At 33.1% G+C, this 21,994-nt stretch overlaps 1 protein-coding gene across 1 annotated transcript in view; it reads right to left on the minus strand.

The window, feature by feature from the left end:
* Positions 1-21,994, minus strand: part of LOC114336188 (eukaryotic translation initiation factor 2 subunit 3, X-linked) — an 85,071-nt gene that overhangs the window by 40,668 nt on the left and 22,409 nt on the right. The gene's annotated exons all lie outside the window — the stretch shown is intronic.

A 21,994-nucleotide genomic window follows, 5' to 3' on the forward strand; every position in this document is an offset into this window, starting at 1 on the left:
AAATAAATCACCCCCAGCTGACTGTATCCAGAAATACCTAAAATCTGTGTGCTTATCGAGGCCAGTGATTTAATAAACTCCAGTGCCTGCCAACTTCTTGTTTATCCACCAACTCTTTTTCAAAAGCTCCATTCAAACAATATTTGGCATCTTATATTGCTCAGAATGGCTTCACTATTGAAAGTTAATGTTTTTGAAAATCTATAGTATATTAATATGTATGCACAATACTATTGTCTGATATAACGAGATCGACTTATAACGAAGTAACAATTAGTCTGCCATTTCAGTTCTCGTTATAGAGTGAGTCTACTGAAGCCTACATTGATTAGTAGTGGAGATAAAATACATTCTCTCCGATTTCAATTTTTGAACTGGCTTCGTCATTTATTACAATTTGTGCTCTTTGGTTCCAGTAAAGGTTTGTTATTATTCGAAGTCCCTGTTGTCTATGTTTTTTGTCTTAGAATTTCAACTAATTTTTCATGTCTTCGACCCCGCATGGGGATAAATGATGATGAGCGGAATTCATTACAAATGTAGGTAAGACCTACAGCTTTGTTGATTAGTAACTACCGAGGTCTAAGTATTTTAGGGCTGTAACGTTACAAACGTCACATCTTTGCTATTTTATTTTTAAATAATTATTTTACTTTATTTTCTTTAATATTTCATTAGTAATAATCTTCTATTTGTTTTACCTATTTTCTTCGTTAAAAAGTCGTTGGCGCCCTCTTTTGTTATCCTCTATTAATATATCTCTTTTCATCTAACATCCAAATCATCATACTGAACGTACTTCATATATCCCTACTCTGTAGATACCTGTCTTAATACGGAACATGCCTGCCACCTCCTACGTTGCATTGTCATGACAGTGACACTTCAGCCCAGCTCGCTGACAAACTGAAAATGGTAGGGAAGACTTATTTTTTAAAAAAGCATGAAGTTTAAATATTAGCTTTATTTATCCATCAACACTTATTCTCCTGGGGTGAATAGTTTGTAGCATCACTGTACAAAATTTTCTAAGCCTGTATTAACTTTTTTTTGTAATTTTTTATACCTAACCTTCCATGTCGAAAAGCACATGTTTCATATTTTACATCCTCTCTATTAATATGCTTTTAATAATCAAATTATTTAACTAACCCCGTAGTATTAATTTTATTTTATTCCTTTGCCTATTGCTACATTCTACGATTACTTGGCAAGGGCTCGTTTTTGGTTTTTTACTTCTTGATGTTTGATATGTGTTTTATCTTATAGTTTTTGGAAAGGAATCAAATCTTTCTCCCTTCGAGAGCCTCCAGCATAATGCCCATCGCCGGCGATGTACCACTACAAGGCTGACAACTACAACCAAGATGCATCTCTACTACACTGCAGCCATTAACATCACCAAGACTGTACCTGCACTGCACTGACCTAGGGCCACAACATCTGCCCAGGTCTACAAGAAGTCTACAGCAGTACAATTCGACATCAAGAAGTTACCATCGAACCAGATACCAAAAGCCATAAGTATAATCCAAAAATCGTTGATTTTTGCCAAGAATTTGAATATATTTGGTAATGCATTTTTTAATGAGTCATATTTTTATTATATCTTTATTAAACAATAAACATTATTCGTTAAAATATTGTTTTGTTTGCTTCCACTCTGAATTTTCATAGTTCATATACTCCCATCTAATTTACTTACCGTTGCACGTCATCCGCGTCATAGCCCGAGACGTCACATGATACCAACACGAAGTATTTAGGCGGTAGTTGTGTTCTTTTTTAGAATCACTTTTACCCCAGGCTGTGGGTGAAAAAATGTGATATAATTCAAGAATTTTTGAAACCTATCAGGTGTTGTAAAGGACGATGCCAGGAATAACTTATACTAAAATGTAACCAAAAATTTTGTGCGGTTTTTTATTTATGACGATTTTCATTTGTTAAATTTACAATTTTTAAAGATTTTTAATTTTGCAGCTTAGGATATTCATTTTAGAGAAAAACTTTTAAATAGAAAATTGTAGCAAATTAAAAAACCTACAATTTGAGCTATGGCAAGTTTAATTTCGTTAATATGTTATTGCAAAACAGCCTGCGAAAACTCCAAAATGGCCGTTTTTTGCAATTGCCTTATTTATTGTAAAAATAACTTTTATGTATTTTTTAAGGCTTTAAAATGAAGATCTTTCAATACTAAACATAAAAAATTGTAGTGCCCGATTGGTGAACTTGTTGTTTAGATATTATAATTTGTTTATCCCAAGAGGTAAAATGCCCAAAGCTATAACTTTTTGAAAAAAAAATCGTACAGAGTTAATTCAAGATCCACTCTCCTTCTAAATACTTATATTTTCATATTCTGATGTAAATAAATGCGTATAACATTTTTCAACCTATTATTTCGGGTTTGAAAATAAGGGGGCAAATTTCGTTATAAACATTTAGAACTGAAGCCGCCCCTGTACATCCTATGAGTTTTTAACTTGCAGGTTATTATTGCTGAAGACAGAATAAAGATTCAAAACTAAATAAAAATTTTCTACGACCAACTGAAGCCGAGATAATTGTTTTTGTTTTCTTAAATCGTAGTGACTTTAGTTATAACAATTAAGAAATTATTTCACAGTCACTGACTAAAGAAGGACTTATATTATCTTAAAATAAAAATTATTTTAACCGAAAATTACATTTAATTATTAAAAATGATTTTTAAAGTGTAATGGAGATTTATTTATCGTTACGACTATGATTTATTGTGTCGGTTGCCCTTAGCAACGGCTAGCAACTTATAATACATTGTATCACGGTTTTTGCTTTAAATTTTAAAGCACCGCTTGGATTGACATGAAATTTAGCAAACACATAGATAACATGTTAAAGAATAAAAATGATATTGGGCTTCTGTGTGCATTTGTCCTGGGGGTGAATTTCACCCCTTATGAGGGGTGAAAAAATATATGTTCAAAATAAGCTCGGAAATGGATAAAACGTCTAATTCTAAGCACTTTTCGTTCTATAGCATTTTTTCACCAAGTTAATACCTTTCGAGTTATTTTCGAGTAAATATTTTCAACAACAAAAAAACACGTTTTTAGGCGGTTTTTGACAAATGACTAAAAAAATAAGTGTTTTATTGAAAAAATGGGTTTTAACAAAAATATAGCAAATTAAAAATTGAAAAAAATGATGTATGCATCAAATCTCTAGACCTAGTATAAACAAAGTTCTAGCTAATGAAAAATAGGTTCATATCCGTCAAATTTCAAAGTGAATTATTTCAACATGAAATAATCAAAAAATCATGCATTTTTTGGAGAAAAATCATTTTTTAAAGTATTTAAAAAAATTTGTATATCTGTTTTAAAAAATGTTTATAGCATCAAAAGTAAGCAAGTTACTCTGAAAATAAAGTTGATCTCTTTTTTTTGGTCAAAAAACTCGAAAGTCAACCCCCAATTAGCATCTTAAACCAAATTAATCATTACCGCTCCACAAGTTACTTTGCTCATGTAATATTTATATGATCTGTAAGTATCATCGGTTCAAAGGGCTTATTTAAAAAAATGGTTTTAAAGTAAATCTGTTTTAATTTTTAATTAAAAAAAAAATGTTTTCTTCTAAATAACTTAAAATTTATTAATGTGACCAAAAATCACAAAGGGTAAAAAAATTTAGTTTTTGCTGTTATGAACATTTTGGATTTTTTGCTTCTTTTTTTTGGAAGGCAAAAATTTGTTAAGATATGGCTGTTCTAAATTTGCATACACTCGTGATTATTGACTAGTTCAAGTCCTTTTAACTACTGCCCCTTCAAAAATAAGCACTTTGAAAATGAAACTTACAGACATAAACGACACATACACGAGTAAAACAACTATGAAGTAAAATTGATTAATTTCATTTTTGATGCTCATTAGGGAGTGACTTTCCCAAGTTTTTTTACCAAAAAAAAAAGAGATCAACTTTATTTTCAGCGTAACTTACTTACTTTTGATGCTGTAAACTTTTTTTTTTAAAACAGATATACATATTTTTTTAAACACTTTAAAACAGTTGTAATGATTTTTCTCCAAAAAGTGCATTATTTTTCGGTTATTTCACGTTGAAATAATTCACTTTGAAATTTGACGGATATGAACCTCTTTTTCATTAGCTAGAACTTTGTTTCTACTGGGTCTAGAGATTTCACGCTACACCATTTGTTTCAATTTTTAATTTGCTATATTTTTGTCAAAACGCTCTTTTTCAATAAAATACTTATTTTTGAGTTATTTGTCAAAAACCGCCTAAAAACGTGTTTTTTTGTTGTTGAAAAATTAAGGTATTTACTCGAAAGGTATTAACTTGGCGAAAAAATGCTATAGAACAAAAGGTGCTTAGAATTAGACGTTTTATCCATTTCCGAACTTATTTTGAACATATATTTTCTCACCCCTTGCAAGGGGTGAAACTCACCTCTAGGACAAAAGCACACAGAGGCCCAATATCATTTTTATTCTTTAACATATTATCTATGTGTTTGCCAAATTTCATGTCAATCCAAGCAGTGCTTTAAAATTTAAAGCGAAAACAGTGATTCAATGTATTATAAGTTGCTAGCCGTTGCTAAGGGCAACCGACACAATAAATCACAGTCGAAAAGAAAAATAAATCTCCCTACACTTTAAAAATCATTTTTAGTAATTAAATGTAACTTTCGGTCAAAATAATTTTTATTTTAAGATAATATCAGGCTTTCTTTAGTCAATGACTGTGAAATAATTTCTTAATTGTTATAAATAAAGTCACTACGATTTAAGAAAACAAAAACAATTATCTCGGTTTCAGTTGGTCGTAGAATATTTTTATTTAGATTTGAATCTTTATTTTGGCTTCAGTAACAATAATCTGCAAGTTAGAAACTCATAGAATGTACAGGGGCGGCTTCAGTTCTAAATGTTTATAACGAAATTTGCCCCCTTATTTTCTAACCCGAAATAAGAGGTTGAAAAATGTTATACGCCTTTATTTACATCAGAATATGAAAATATAAGTCTTTAGAAGGAGAGTGGATGTTGCATTAACTCTGTACGATTTTTTTTTCAAAAAGTTATAGCCTTGGACATTTGACCTCTTGGGATAAACAAATTATAATATCTAAGCAACAAGTTCCCAAATCGGGCACTACAAATTTTTTTTATGTTTAATATTGAGAGATCTTCATTTTAAAGCCTTAAAAAAATACATAAAAGTTATTTTTACAATAAATAACGAAATTGCAAAAAACGGCCATTTTGGACCTTTCGCAGGCTGTTTTGCAATAACGTATTATCGAAATTAAACTTGCAATAGCTCAAATTGTAGGTTTTTTAATGTACTATAATTTTCTATTTAAAACTCTTTCTCTAAAATGAATATCCTAAGCTGCAAAATTAAAAATCTTTAAAAATTGCAAATTTAACAAATGAAAATCTTCATAAATAAAAAACCGCACAAAATTTTTGGTTACATTTTAGTATAAGTTATTCCTGGCGTCGTCCTTTACAACACCTAATAGGTTTCAAAAATTCCTGAATTATATCCTGAAATCGACCTATTTTTCACCCACAGCTTGGACTATTTGCCGAGTACACTGGCGTTACAGCCACTAGGCATATTTTATTATATACGCGTAGAAATAATATTTAAAGATTTCTATTAATGTTAACTTAAAGATATGCACAATAATGTTTCATTTAATTTGTATAAATGGATTATAAAGCGTTTTATGAAGCAGATTTGTTCAGAACACACTGTAATTGTAATCGAACGAAGGTGATATTTTGGCATAAATTGGTAACATTTATTTAACAGTTGCGGTGATGACACTTCATATTTGTTTATATTCTTTACTATAAGTATTTGTTTCATTATATTTACTGTTTTTATTATGTACTTTAACGTAAGATTATAACTTAATTATTGTTTTCTATTTCTAAAGTTTTTATTTATTTACATTGAATATTAATTTGTTTTGCTGTATAATCCACTTCCGCAAAAATTGTGTGATGTATTTGATTTAAAATGAATTGAAGAATTTTTTGTAATTGGGCAACAATGTCAACTAAGATCTCTAACGTAAATAATGACGTGCAACGGTAAGTAAATTAGACGGACTGTATTTAAGATTAGAACAAGACGAACACACACCTTGGGAGACTGAGCTAGGCCAGGGTGGACGATAACTATCTTAGTTGGTTGAAATATTATTTTCAAATGGTATTTCAATTAGCTGAGGTAGTCGCGTTCTTTGTTTCAGGGCTTACTAGATTTTTCGAATTTGTGTATTCTCTTTACAAACTCCCTATAACTTCTCAATACATATGTGACAATCTAATTAAAAAATTTGCTAAATTTTGGTTTTCCGTTTTTTCATCAAATTAGCCAGGATATGGGGAGAACAGCCACAATGGACCGGTCTATCCTTATTCGAAACTGCAACGTTGCCAATCCTAAAAACACGTCACCATCATCAATAGCGCTACAACTCTTCGCTAGTCTTTGCCGCGCTTACTATTGCCTTACATGTTTGTCGGTCCTGTGCCACTAAAGGCGGCTGCACAATTGACCGGGAACGGGAACGAGAACGGAAACGGGAACGAGAACGGAAACTGAAAGCATCAGCAGATTCACAATTAAATGGTAAACAGCTGTTTTGTGTCACTGTCACTTGTGCTATTAATTATTTTTCTTCTCAAAATAAATTTTGTGGAACGATCTTTTTCTAATCTTATTAAAAGAACATGTCTGTGAACTCTAAAAATATGGATTTATTTGATGACGAGCTTTTATAATATTTTCGTTTTTTATAATCTTGGAACTAATTTACACAATATGTGTGCAATCGCAAAGGTTTGTCAGCATAAAGATAAAAAGCATATCATTCAAATATTTATATTATTATTGTATCTAGTTACCATATAAGTACACGTACTACGATCTACATCAATCATATGGATGAGGACATTTTTCCAATAAAGAAATCAATCGTTGTTTGTCATTTATTTTAATGCAAAATGTATAAAAATTGTCAATAAAACTTGATCACACACTTCTAATAACAAATTTTTATTGGGCATTTGACAGTATTTTTAATACTGCCTTCTGATTGGTTCCGGGAATACAACGGGAACGAGAAAGTTGAAACATGGTCAACTTTCCCGTTCCCGTTACCGGACAGCTTCTCGTTCTCGGTTATTGTGCATCTACAACATTAATTTACATAGAGGTTAACTTTTTTCCCGTTTCCGTTCTCGTTCCCGTTCCCGGGCAATTGTGCAGCCGCCTTAATTCCCATTGTCGCACTCCCATTTTCTCTAGATCTTCTTTGACTGCATCTTTCCACCTTTTTCTAGGCCGCCCCACAGACCTTCTTCCATCTGGCCTTTCCCAGAACACACTGTTTATAAGGCGATTGTCATTACTGCGTATCACATGCCCTGCCCACCTGAGTCTATTGGCCTTTATATATCTGACTATATTTTCTTTTCCGAATAGAGACTCTAGCTCGTTATTGTATCTGCGCCTCCATTCGTTTGTCACGCTGTCTCTGCAAGGGCCATATATCATTCGAAGGATTTTACGTTCCCACACCAGCAATTTATTAGCTTCTCTTTTTGTTAGCGTCCATGTTTCGCTTCCATACGCGACTGCTGGTCGTATTATGGTCTTTTATATCCGGATTTTTTTCACCTCGTGAAAGAAGTGTTGACTTCATTAGATGTTGCATTGCAAAGAAAGATCTGTTTCCTGCCATTCTCGTTTCAACTTCTCGCTCTAATTTGTTGTCATTTGTGATTGTTGCTCCTAGATATTTAAATTCTTAGCCACTTAGCCGTGTCCTAAGAACACGGCTTATGAAAAAAAGCAAATACATCAGATTTAATATTTTATTATACACACATTTTTATAAAAAAAATACGGGTATATGGATATAAAAACAAGATACAAAAGGTATCTTAAAAACTTACAAAAGTAATGATCAACGAAGGCAGTTAAATCGTTCCATGATTGATATCTTAGCGTTATAAATAACAGTCTCCTTATGTTACGTTATTGTCAAAATAGGAACCACTATTCTCTTTTCTTTAAGTGTCTTGTATAATACCCGCTTATAAACAATATGTAATATTAATACTATGTAGTTAGAGCCGTAACTAATTTTAATTACAATAAACAATAATAAAAAAAAAATTAACATAAAGTTACTTTATAATAAGGAACAAAAATTAAAAAATACCAATAATCGAAGGGCAATAAATTTACCAGTATATGATGGTAATCATAAATAAACACATCAAAAATATCTAAGGAACACAAAGTATTTTTTTCATATTTATATACGAGGTCTATCCATAAATTTCGTTACGTTTTGATCTGTAGCCGCTAGGGGCGGGGCTAGCGCGGGTATCTTAGTATTGTGGCGTTACTCCGTTCAGTAGCTGTCCAGCCGTGCGAGCACGAAGTCACTGTCTCTTCTCCTTATTTTACAACAGCTGTTTGAAACGTGTGCCGCGATCGAAAACCCGCCAGTTGTGAGGTGAGATAATATGAAAAGTACAGGGGAAAAACAAGGAATGTAACTTTTTCATTAATTTTGGCTTTTCTCGCCATGTGGTAGCAAAAACTGAGTACTATCGACTAGGCTATCGATTCAGGACAATGAACTGAAAGATCAGCCTATATAAATTATCTAAGAATCTGTATCCCGGCGAAGGACCAGTATTGTCCGCTCGCCTCTGAACAAAAATAAGGAATGTTAGCAGTTTTTTGGTGCATAATTAAATATAAATTAATATAGATTCATATTATATTAAGATTATAGAATGAGAATTGCTAGAATTCTGCTAAGAATCTCCTAAGTAGTTTTTAGATATCATAAGAATAAGAATTAAACCTTTATTGGTGTTTATCTGAATATGTGTAAAATGTGACATTCCTTGTTTTTCCCCTGTACTCTTAATATGGTTCTTGTTGGCTAAAAACAAACCAATTGAAATTTATCACGAAATTTGTGCTGTTTATGGGAACAATGTGATCACTGAAGGCGAATGAGCGAAATCACGCTCAGTGTCACGTCAAAATGGCCTGCAACATCAGCTTGTGAAAGACCAGCCTCTATCACATTTACAGCACTTACCACTTGAACATGTGTTAAATCGCTCCATGCTCCATGCGACGCTCCATGCGTTTATTATCTTGTTTTAATGAAATTTTAAAGAACGCATACTACATATAATGGCCCGGATAGCTCAGGCGTTAGTATGCCTGACTTCCACGCAGGTAGACCGGGGTTAGAAACCCAGCGCCGGTGAGAACATCCTAGACATTTTTAAATGTCTATAGATCCCAGGTCGACTCAGCCTGAATAAAAATGAGTAACTTGGGTAAAACCAGAGGTAATAATAGGCGGTTGAAGTGTAGCATTGGCCCTGTTACCTTCCTTGTAAACCGTAGACCCAAGAGATGGCAGACTACCCTGCTATAATCCCAAAGCCGCGTTAGCGGTATAAAACGGAGGACTATTATTATTACTATCTATATATTTGAAGTAATTAATCAATCGTATGAATTTGAGGCGCTATCACTTGCCTTAATAAAGCAGTGCAATTGACAGATTTCTTGACGCACCTTGACTTGTAGAGATCAAGTTTTCAAAGCGAATGGGATGCATTGACAAAAAAAGTTTTTATTGAAAAAAGTGGAATATTAGTGGTGTTCCTTAGACATTTATCATGGGTGTATTTACAAAACAAAAACCTAACAGTAAAAGCAAATGCACAGAAAACATCAATGGGTTGGCACTTTCTAAAACGATTTAACTGCTACTTATTTAATTAGAAATATTCAGACTGTGTCATACTATTTTCAGTCATTTTGTTATAAGTTGTGAATTATTGTGAAGTGAAATTTGAATACTAAATGACGGCTAAAAATACTTCTATTGTGATACAAAACCAATCGGGGCTACACTCGCTTCCGACCCATCTAGGCGACACTCAATTTATAAGAAAAAAAAATGTTTCCTGACAATCATAAAACAATAACTAGTAAAATTGTGGAATAGTTATATTATTTATATAATATTTCCAACACTTGCTTATTCCCTAAGGGCACGTCCAAGGTGCACTCTGGTCTTCGGAGTCGGCGCTGAGTCCGTGTGCGAATAACCCTTTTTATTCAGTTGTCAGCGGGCAGGTGCACTTTGGACACGCCCGTTTAAATACGAAGGATTATTTGCACACAGACTTTGCGCTTACTCCGAAAACCAGAGTGCACCTTGGACGTGCCCTTAGGGTGCGTCCATAGTGCACCCTGGTTTCTGAGTCAGAAAGCCGATACCGTGTGCGAATAATCTTAATAACAGCGCGCAGGTGCACTTTGGACAGGCTCGCTTAAATAGAAAGGATTATTTGCACACGGACTCGGCGCTGACTTCGGAAACCATTATGGACGCACCCTTAGGCATTAAAGATATAAACTTATTCCCTAACAACACAAAACATTCCAGGAATGTACTATCAAAGTTCTATTAATGTTTGAATGTCCTGGACATTCAAGGAACATTCGGTGAACATCTGATTAAATTATTGGTGGAATGTTACCACAAGACATTCTATGAACATACTACCACTGTCCTATATTTTAAGTGAGCCCATTTACTATTCAATTTGCGTTCATTTTCAAATTTGTCGCGCGTGTTCTATGTAAGTAGGGTCGCGTGCCGCGTGGTCATCACATTTTCACATTTCATGAACCTAAAAATTTATGATTGGATTTGGATGGAAAATGGAAATTAGAATTATATATTAATATAGTGGCTTTTTTTGCTGCTCTGTATGTTAGTTTTGCTCTGGATCTCTTTTGTTTAAACAAAAGTATTATAAAATCCGTTTTCAATTTTCTTTATTCTTTATGAAACGAATTATTTATGCATATTATTACCAGTAACTAGTACCTATTTCTTTTGATACTTAATTGTAAAGAATAGAAAAATTACCATACATTTTAATTTTTTTTAGAATCAGCTGAAAGTGGTCTACAACAAAAACAGGAAGGAAACGTATAGCCTTGTCGCTATGAAAGGCAAAAGAGAGATATGTAAAAAGTGTATTGGCTAGTTGGAAGAAACTCCACATTGTCGGTGCATAAGTTATTACTTTATAAACAAATATTAAGACCTGTATGGACTTATGGATGCCCACTATGGGGGTGTACTTACTAGACCAAGTAATATAAAAATTATACAAAGATTCCAGAACAAAATACTGAGAAGTATTGTAGATGCTCCTTGGTATGTGACAAACAGTGATCTCCATAAGGACCTAGAAATTGAACCTGGATATAATCATCAAGAAGATGGCAAGAAGTCAGGAGCAACAACTTCGTAAGTACGAGAATATTGAGGAAATCCAGCTCCTCGATACTACTAGGCAAACTAGAAGATTGAAGAGGACAAAGCCTTTTGAACTAGTTTAAGTGATAGTGAAAAGCATAGCATAGCGCTTGTGTGCCTGTGCATGTTAGAATAGTGCATGATCTTGTTAGATTAGATAAGAGACGCTATGGGGTAAGCTCATCTTAAGGAACAGTAGTAATTTAGGTTAAATTAAAATTGCTCATTGTCCAGTTATGACCAGATTGTAATTGTAATGTACAATTCAATACAATGAATCATCATCGTAGTGATGATTATGGAAAAAATATATGACAAGATTTTGTGCAATAAAAATGTTTATATTTATCAAGGATGTATTATTTGGTATGGCCACATATACTTCTGGTATATCGTCGGTGATGTGGCAATACCTCCTATCTGCTTTTTCATGAATTTTGTATGAGACGAAAAACCATTTTTAGGGTCATCTCCCGTTTTCACATGTAAATGTTGACATTTTTTGTAGTAAATAGATAGTTGAATTTACTACAAAACATGTCAAAAAATATCATATGAAAACAGGAGGTGACTGTAAAAGTTTTTAGTCTCTCTTACAAAACTCATGAAAAAACAAATCGGAGGTATTATGTCACATCAGCGACTATATCCAGGGACTGTCTAAAAAATATACTGTGAATGTCCAAAGAACATTCGTAGACATTCATGGAATGTTCCAACAAGACATTCAAGGAATGTTTAAAATGCTGACACAGGACTTTCCTGGGACATTTAGGGGACGTTCTTGTGCTTTTGAGGACATTCCAGGAATGTTTTCAATGTCCTGTGTGTACATTCTAGGAACATACATGGAATGTTTGGTGTTATTAGGGTTGAGTCCAAATTTCTTCATCATTTGTTACAAAATAATTTAACAAAAACAACAAATTTGAAGTCCACAAGTTTTTTGCTTCTTATAAAAAGTTTTACTTTTTGCACTTAAACTAATGTACTTAATGTAAACAATGATAATAGTAATAACTAAATATCTAACAGCCACACAAGAAAAAATGAGTGGATCACGGAAAAAATCACGGAAAATGTTGGCAGTGCCAAGTATAATAAAAAGTATAATAATAAAAATGAGTGTGCAGAATTCGCTGGGTGGCCCTGCTAAGTAACTTAACACCTTGGCTGCGTTACGGGACAAATAGACCTCGTATTGCACTAACGGTTGGCTGTGTCGACTGTGTCGTAACACACGGTGACAAATGGAGTATACGGGGCATAAATGCCTCGTAACGCACCCAACGTAAGTTTATAAAATATCTCTAAACGCGCCAATGTGTTAAGAGGAGGTCGAGTTGCGTGAAGCCGGTCTATCAATAAGATAAGTTTCTAGAAGAACCAACAGATCCTTACGCAGTACTCTGAAGTGTGAACGAGCATGGACTTAGGAAGGGCGAGGATACCGAACGAGGAGTTCAGGACGTCACAGAGGGACCACAAAGTAAGAAGATCGTCAATTAAGACTTTTGTCTCTAAGAAACAGATTCAGTAGAACTCGAACCAATAATTTTGGACAAGTATTGTTGCTTATGTTTTACTCCGATATTTAGTCTACCAAACAGGTCGACGTCGCTCCAATGACACCTGCAGAATAGTGAAGGGGTGCATGAAACTGGCATCAACACAACATAAAAATGTTTACAAACCAGAGGTTTGCAAATCCCTACTCGCAAAAGAGTAGAACATGAAGGGGAGATTAAACAAATCGAAGATAAGCCTTTCAAAAACCTGTATTAACCCTCCGGTGTCCACGCTGCGGCACTCCGTGCTGCATTTTAAAGTTTTAATAAGTTTTACCAATATGCTTTCGTACATACCACTATCCGTTTAGACATGCACGAGTGACTATCTGTGAAGTACTACCTGCGGATATTGCATTTTCTGAAGTGTTTTATCAGTTTGATATTGAGCGTTGAAGTGAGAGGTATTCAATATTTTTTTTTTGCAAAAAGAAGTGAGAAAAGAATTCAGTGCAATGTGTGTTTATAAGACTAATTCAATTATTTTGTATTTAGGTATTTTACTTTTGGGATGTTTGTGATTTTTTTTTATTGCAGTAAATGTTTTCTTTGTTCAGATTACATTGTAAGACTGACTACTCGTTTTGTTTTTTTTTTTGCGCCTGAGTCGTTACATTATGTTCAAGTCATACAATAAAATGTTAAAAATAACGCTTTTCTTTTGTCATTCTAACAAATTTTTGATACATTTAACATCTAATAACGTTTTTTATTTGAAGAAAAAATCTTCTGTGTAAAAGGTATATTTATTTAAAACCCCAATAAAGGGCTACATTAAAAGACAGAACGATTTCGCTCTAAAGAGAGCATAATCAGTGTTCTAAGCCTAAAATAAGTACAGCCATAATTAGTGAAGGCAAGAGTAAAAATTTAAAGGTTGACCAAGATAAAAAATTAGGTTATACTTACAAGCTCTACATGCTAAGCCACCAAAAATACATGGGTTAAAACCCTTAAAATGCTGACCAAAAGTCTTACATTGGCATATTATATATCAAACCCTGGCGATGGGTGAAATTTAAACAAGATATACCTTAAAGCATCATATGACTACACCACGTATCTAATAAAGAGTCATATTATATTACCTTGAGTTTACAGTTTATGTAGTTGATCTTACTGTAGTGGTTACAAATCTCCTTTTTTTAAATTTTTAGTTGAAAAGTGTTCTTTAGGTTGACTGGAACATTTCCTGGAGTCTTCACTTTACAAAATTTAGGAAAAACATTGTTGTTTATGCATTGGGAGATGAACCATACATCCAATTTAAGAGTGCATCTTTTAGTAGCTAAGCGCATGTACTGAGGAGCCAAGTTTACCATACCGTCAATATTAAAATCCATAAGGAAAAATTTCCTGTAAACACAAAATTTTCCTGTACAGGAAATTTTTCCTTATGGATTTTAATATTGACGGTATGGTCAACTTGGCTCCTCAGTACATGCGCTTAGCCACTAAAAGATACACTCTTAAATTGGATGTATGGTTCATCTCCCAATGCATAAACAACAATGTTTTTCCTAAATTTTGTAAAGTGAAGACTCCAGGAAATGTTCCAGTCAACCTAAAGAACACTTTTCAACTAATAATTTTAAAAAAGGAGATTTGTAACCACTACAGTAAGATCACCTACATAAACTGTAAACTCAAGGTAATATAATATGACTCTTTATTAGATACGTGTAGAGACCGACCGAATGTGATTTTTTTGACCGAAGCCGATGCCGAAGTTCGGCCTGTAGGATACCTTCGGCCGAAGCCGTAGTCGAAGGTTACTAAATATTTGCATTCATAGTAGGGATAGTCGATGGTCGATGTTTCTCAGAATTTTACTACGTGAGAAATATTCAAATGAAGAACTTTGAGACATCTTGGCCTATTGTTAAAATTTATATACTACCTACTACCTGAAAGTTTGTAAAACGTTTTAGTTTATTAGGGTATAAAATAGGGTGTAAATATTATTCAAATTATCAAAGGCTCGCCGAAGCATGTTTAGAGATTATTTATATACCTAGTATAGTATACTCAGAGCATTTTATTATTCCACCTTCGGCGAAACCTTCGGCTTCGTTTTGGCCGAAGGTTTAAATATTGGCCGAAGGTGACCGAAGCCGATGCCGAAGCCGATTAATCGGTCGGTCTCTAGATACGTGGTGTAGTCATATGATGCTTTAAGGTATATCTTGTTTAAATTTCACCCATCGCCAGGGTTTGATATATAATATGCCAATGTAAGACTTTTGGTCGGCATTTTAAGGGTTTTAACCCATGTATTTTTGGTAGCTTAGCATGTAGAGCTTGTAAGTATAACCAAATTTTTTATCTTTGTCAACCTTTAAATTTTTACTCTTGTCTTCACTAATTATGGTTGTACTTATTTTAGGCTTAGAACACTGATGATGCTCTCTTTAGAGCGAAAACGTTCTGTCTTTTAATGTAGCCCTTTATTGGGGTTTTAAATAAATATACCTTTTACACAGAAGATTTTTCTTCAATTTTTGTAATTAATGGTATACAGCCAGCTACAAGAAAAATTTTTCCTTATGGGTTTTTTATTTGTGCGGCATTAGGTACCTCAGAGTGTCCACTCATGTAACTTTACGAGACGTGGCTACCGGAGGGTTAATATTATACAAATATGCTAAGAGAATGAGAAAGTAGAAGTGTACATTTTTTTTAAAAGCTGCCTAGTTAATAGATAAACCAAATGATACACATCGATATTTCAGTTCCATTGAGAAATAAGTCAAAATTTAGAGTTTTGAGAAAATCGAAATCAAAGATTCTATTATCTTGTATTTTGTATACATTGAAAATGAAATATTTTTGGCTTGTTTTTACACTCACCGGCACAAAAAACGGACACCCAAAAAAATGGGTCATTTTTAATGTCTTGTATTTCCTAAACCCGATGTCCGATTTAAGTAATTTTTTTAATATGTTATAGCCTTATTCTTTAACAATATCGCTGTAATAATATTGTTGCTAAACAGGTACACTGTCATTGTATACAGGGTGTACGAATCAAACTGTGTTTTTTTCTCAAACATTGGAACACCCTGTGGAATGTTCTAGCTTTTATAAAATACTGAAATTAAAACCCAACTATAGCCTCAGGTTTTCTTAACATTCTGTTTTTTGATTCATTCGCTGATGTTGGATAATAAAAAAGTTAGGCACTTTAACAATTACCCCTGTTTTTCGTCAATACAGTTTTTAAATAAGTACGGCAAACTTTAAGGGGTAATTCTGCGTGATAAAATAATGACAGTTTGCTTTATAAACGTATGCCCGCAAATGCTTCGTTTCCGAGATAGGGGGTGTTGAAATTTGATTTAAAACGGTTTGTGAATTGCAAAAGAAATTTGGTAGTTATTGCGCATTATTTGGCATACAATTAAGAATTTTATAAAAATCCACGAGGAAAAAATTTCCTGTAGTTGGATGTATACCATTTATAACAAAAAACCACGAAATCCTTTATAGAAGCTATATTTACTTGTTAAAATCCCTATACAGGGCTACATCATAAAACAAACAGAACTAGTTTTCAATCGGTTGACCGATCATCATCAGTGTTTCTTGAATCAAACATGCTAACCACCAAAGTAAAAATATTAGGGTAAAAACCCTTTAAAATTAATCCGTCATAGGAACATATAAAATTGATGTGACTTTACATATGGATGTACCTCGAGCGTGAAACATTGGATATTTTGTACATCCATATGTAAAGTCACATTAATTTTATATGTTCCTATGACGGATTAATTTTAAAGGGTTTTTACCCTAATATTTTTACTTTGGTGGTTAGCATGTTTGATTCAAGAAACACTGATGATGATCGATCAACCGATTGAAAACTAGTTCTGTTTGTTTTATTATGTAGCCCTGTATAGGGATTTTAACAAATACAGTGACGAGCGCACTAATAACCGGCAATATAACGCAAAAGATGGAAAACATATTAAGTTGTGGGATAAAAAGGGATGAACCTAGTAGAGGTGTTAAATTTAGCGATAGTAACTTAAAAATTGACATTATATTGATTGTTTCCCACCTCTAGACGTATCGGACGAGTTTGAGAAATGCCACTGTCACAGTGACAGTTTTAGTTGACATACTCCTCTGATACGTCTAAAGGTGGGAAACAATCAATATAATGTCAATGTATATGTTAATATCGCTAATTTTAACACGTCTACTAGTTTTACTTATTTTTATCTCACAATTTAATATGTTTTCCATCTTTTGCGCTATTTTGCCGGTTATTAACGCGCTTATCACTGTATACCTCTTAGATTAACGAAACCGGTAGATATAACATCGACAAGTGCGCAGCCTGTCCGTTTCCTCTGAATCCCCACTCCTTTGTCCTGCCAATCAAAATAGCAGACAGAGTATATCCCCTCCATCACTGTCCGCCGGCAATAACTTGTTCTCTGGTTTAAATTTTTTACGTTAAATCTTCGGTAAATTGTGTGATTTTGAAGGTTAAGTTTTCCCATTTTCCCTAGCCATATTTGTATCGAGGGGAAGTGTTGGACGCTGTACTTCAGAATCGGACTTATACATTTTAATACTAGCAAAATACATTTTAAATAAATTAGCCTCGAATTGCATTTCTGATTGTTTCAATACATACTATAAATAATAAATTGTATTAAAATTGGGGGGTCAATATTCCATTTCGCTTAAAGTCATGATTTTGATACTTCTACGGTTTATTTGATAGTGAAATAAATTTAAAAAATTATAAACACTAAAGCTCCGCAGTATACGACTTCAGTGCTTAAGTCTAACTCATAAAACAGGCGTTGTATTTTCGACATAGCAAATTTGAAATCTACCTTTTTAGATCCTACATCAGGTCGTGAAATTGCAGTAATTTTTTATACTTGTAGCTAATAAATTGAGAAGAGCACCTATCATATAAAAATCAAAAGATGAAAGTAAGATTAGCAACACAACTACTCAGCGATTCTATAGCTGATGCTATTGAATTCTTAAATGAAACTTTGCAAATAGAACAATTTAAAAACTGCGAAGCAACTGTTAAATTTATCCGAGTTATTAACAAATTATTTGATATATTTAATTCTAGAAGCATTTACCAAAGGGGATATAAGCAACCTATTAATGAAGAAAATTACATTTCTATTGTAAACTTTTTAGAGGAGACCTCAGATTATTTGGAATAATTTTCATTTATAAATATGAAACTTGTATGTAAAAGTAGGAGAAAAATGGGCATTATTGGTTTTTTGTTTTGCATTAAAAGTTTAAGACATTTATATACAGAATTAGTTCAAACAAAATTATTAGCATCCATTCCTACATACAAGCTGAATCAAGATCATGTCGAATTATTCTTTGGGTTAATTAGATCGAAGGGGGGTAACAACAATAAGCCGACAGTCAGGCAATTCAAAAGTGCGTATAAAAAATGATGCTGCATCTTGAATTAAAGAGATTCATTTATGGGCAATATGAATTATGGTTATTTTATTATTCCAAAATTGTCCTGAATACATACCTGTCACTCCTCCCACCCATTTGTCCCAACTTAAAATATTTGGCAGGCTTTGCGCATCTGTTTCTTGCCTGAACGTTATATCTTTCGTTTCGTTAATCTAAGGTATACCTTTTATAAAGGATTTCATGGTTTTAAGAATTCTATATTCACCATTGGCGTGCATACGGGATATATCTAAAATGTTTATACCCGTATGCACGCCAATGGTGAATATAAAATTCTTAACTGTATGCCAAAAAATGCGCAATAACTACCTCTTAAAATCTACCAAATTTCATTTGCATATCACAAACCGTTTTAGAGCAATAAATAAATCGTCAGTTTGTAAGAACAACTTCAACACCCCCTATCTCGGAAACGAAGCATTTGCGGTCATACGTTTATAAAGCAAACTGTCATTATTTTATCACGCAGAATTACCCCTTAAAGTTTGCCGTACTTATTTAAAAACTGTATTGACGAAAAACAGGGGTAGTTGTTAAAGTGCCAACAATTATCCAACATAAGCGAATGAATAAAAAAACAGAATGTTAAGAAAACCTGAGGCTATAGTTGGGTTTTAATTTCAGTATTTTATAAAAGCTCGAACATTCCACAGGGTGTTCCAAAGTTTGAGAAAAAAACACAGTTTGATTCGTACACCCTGTATACAATGACAATGTACCTGTTTAGCAACAATATTATTACAGCGATATTGTTAAAGAATAAGGCTATAACATATTAAAAAAATTACTTAAATCGGATATCAGGTTTAGGAAATACAAGTCATTAAAAATGGCCCATTTTTTTGGGTGTCTGTTTTTTGTGCCGGTGAGTGTATATTATGATATCGATAAAAGAGGACTTAATGAACATTTCCTTACAGTTAACTCCAAATACGAAATTGAAGAGTTATTTCCTTATGGAACTGAGGTATCGATATGAAAGCAGAAATTTCAAGTCTATCTAACTGAACAATGACCCAGAATCAGATCTTATACACTAGGCATCAGAGAAAATTACCAAATTTCATTTGAATATCTCAACCGGTTTAGAGCAATAAATAAATGGTCAGTTTGTAAGAAAAAAATTCAACATCCCGTATCTCGGAAACCAAGCATCTGCGGACAGATGTTTATAAAGCAAACGGTCATTATTTATTTTTTCATGCAGAATTGTCTCTTGAAGTTTGTCGCATTTATTTAGAAACACCCTGTATCACGGGCGCCCATATAAAAATTTTTAGGGGGGGAAGCAGACGTGAAGATGTTGCATATTATATTTTGTATACTTTGGATAACCATATATAGTTTAAGGCACCCAAAAAGCCAGGGGGGCCACGGCCCTAACTTTTTTACTATCCAACATAAGCGAATGAATAAAAAAAAGAATGCTAAGAAAACCTGAGGCTATAGTTGGGTTATAATTTCACTATTTTATAAATGCTATTCTACATTCACAATCAAGATGCAGTAGAAGTAAACAAACCGGGACACGTTAACTGTTACAAGGAGCACTCCTGAATCATGATTTACAATGTATAAAATTTGTAAATCATCATATTATGTGATTTACAGTGTATGTACATTTTAAATCATGATTCAGGAGTGCCCCTTGTAACAGTCAACATGTCTCGGTTTGTTTACTTCTACTGCATCTTGAGTGTGAATGTAGATTAGAATATTCCACAGAGTGTGGAATAGTATACACCCGGTATAGTGACAATTTACCCGTCTATCAACAATATTATTACAGTGATATTGTTAAAGAATAAGGCTATAACATTAAAAAAATCACTTAAATCGGACAAGCAGTTTATTAAATTCGAGACATCACAAATGACCAATTTTGCGGGTGGCCCGTTTTCTCTGACACGCAGTGTATATCAATGTGAGCAATTACTCATTTTCCAATAAACTTAGTAAGTGGCTGATGAGAATGGCATTATAGTGTCAATTATTGGTTTCTCTAAGTCTTTTAGGGGACAATTTATTCAAGTCAATAATTATTATTGAAGAGCAATAAAATGTATAACCAAAAGAAATTTTTAATTAACCAATTTATGAGTTATTGACAATATCTCATTTTCTGACATATTTAATTTTCCTTCTTTAATTTATTCTTTCTTTCTCTCTTTCTTTTGGTGGGAATCAGCCACAATTTTACTTTAGAATTAAGATTATTTGCCGTTTCAATTTCCACTTTGGAAATGTTACCAAAATACAAAACATAAATTGATTAAAATAAAATATAACACAATACATATAAGGATTATCAGAAAATTTAAAACAATAAGAAATAAATTCAACATTTCAAAAATACTAAAAACAAAAAACCATTGGGATTTTATCTAAAACTAAACCTAACAATGAACAAGAAAGAACAAAGAATTATATTTATAAAATATCTTGTCAATGTGAACATTTTTATTTAGGTGAAAAATCAGGACCATTAAACGTTAGATAGAGTGAGTGTACAGTGAACATCAACCTTATATTAAAAATAAAAAAATTATCTCAAATATGTAAACATGCGTGGGAAAATGAACACAGAGTTCACTGCAATGATTTAAATTAATATAGTTCTGAAAGAAAGAGATAGTAAAAACGGCAGCCCAAAGAAGCAGTCCTAATTATTTTGAATAAAACCAATTGTGTCACAAATTCTTCGGCAGAATGCAGTAGGATCTGATTACCTAGTAATTATAGAAGGGATTATAAAAAGGGAATCAATAAAAAGAAAATACCACTACAGTAGACTCTCTCTATAACGAACACGGGTATTACGGGGTTTCGCTTATAACGAGGTACACTAGATGTCCCATGAAATTCCTATCGAACTACAACACCTCTATAACGAGGCATATTTGGTTGTAACGAGGAAAAATGAAATCGAAGAATATGTTTCTTAACCTGTTTCTGGTGTGGTGAGGCCATAAATAAAACCATAACTGCCTGTATGCAGGAATGCCCTACATCTGTGTGCTTATTGAGACCAGTGCTGTAATAAATTCCACCGCCCGTAATAAACTTCTTCCTTCTTGTTTATCTATCCACCGATATTGAATATTGTAGGAAATTTACAAATTACGATGGCCAAATTTCATTGTTGAGGTTGACCATAATAAATTATGTAAGAGGCATCAAAACATTTCAGTGGTGGTGGTATGCACAATATTATTGTTGCCTGATATAACGAGATCCGTTTATAACGAGGTAATTAGTCCGCCATTTCAGTTCTCGTCATAGAGGGAGTCTACTGTATTAGTAAACCAATAAAATATCAAGGATACATAATTTATGTTTTAAAATAACACACATAGAAAACCAAAGTTTGATGTTAATGTTGAGAGTATACTAAATTTAAGACCAAATACTTATCAACACCAGATAGTATCATGAGGTATTTTCTGGGTTTTTCCTTAATATTTACTATGGGATCACTAACAGGAGAATTTTACTGTCATCATTGCATGAAGTTGTCTTTTTA

The sequence above is a fragment of the Diabrotica virgifera genome, chromosome 9, assembly GCF_917563875.1.
Source record: "Diabrotica virgifera virgifera chromosome 9, PGI_DIABVI_V3a".
Lineage (NCBI taxonomy): Eukaryota > Metazoa > Arthropoda > Insecta > Coleoptera > Chrysomelidae > Diabrotica > Diabrotica virgifera.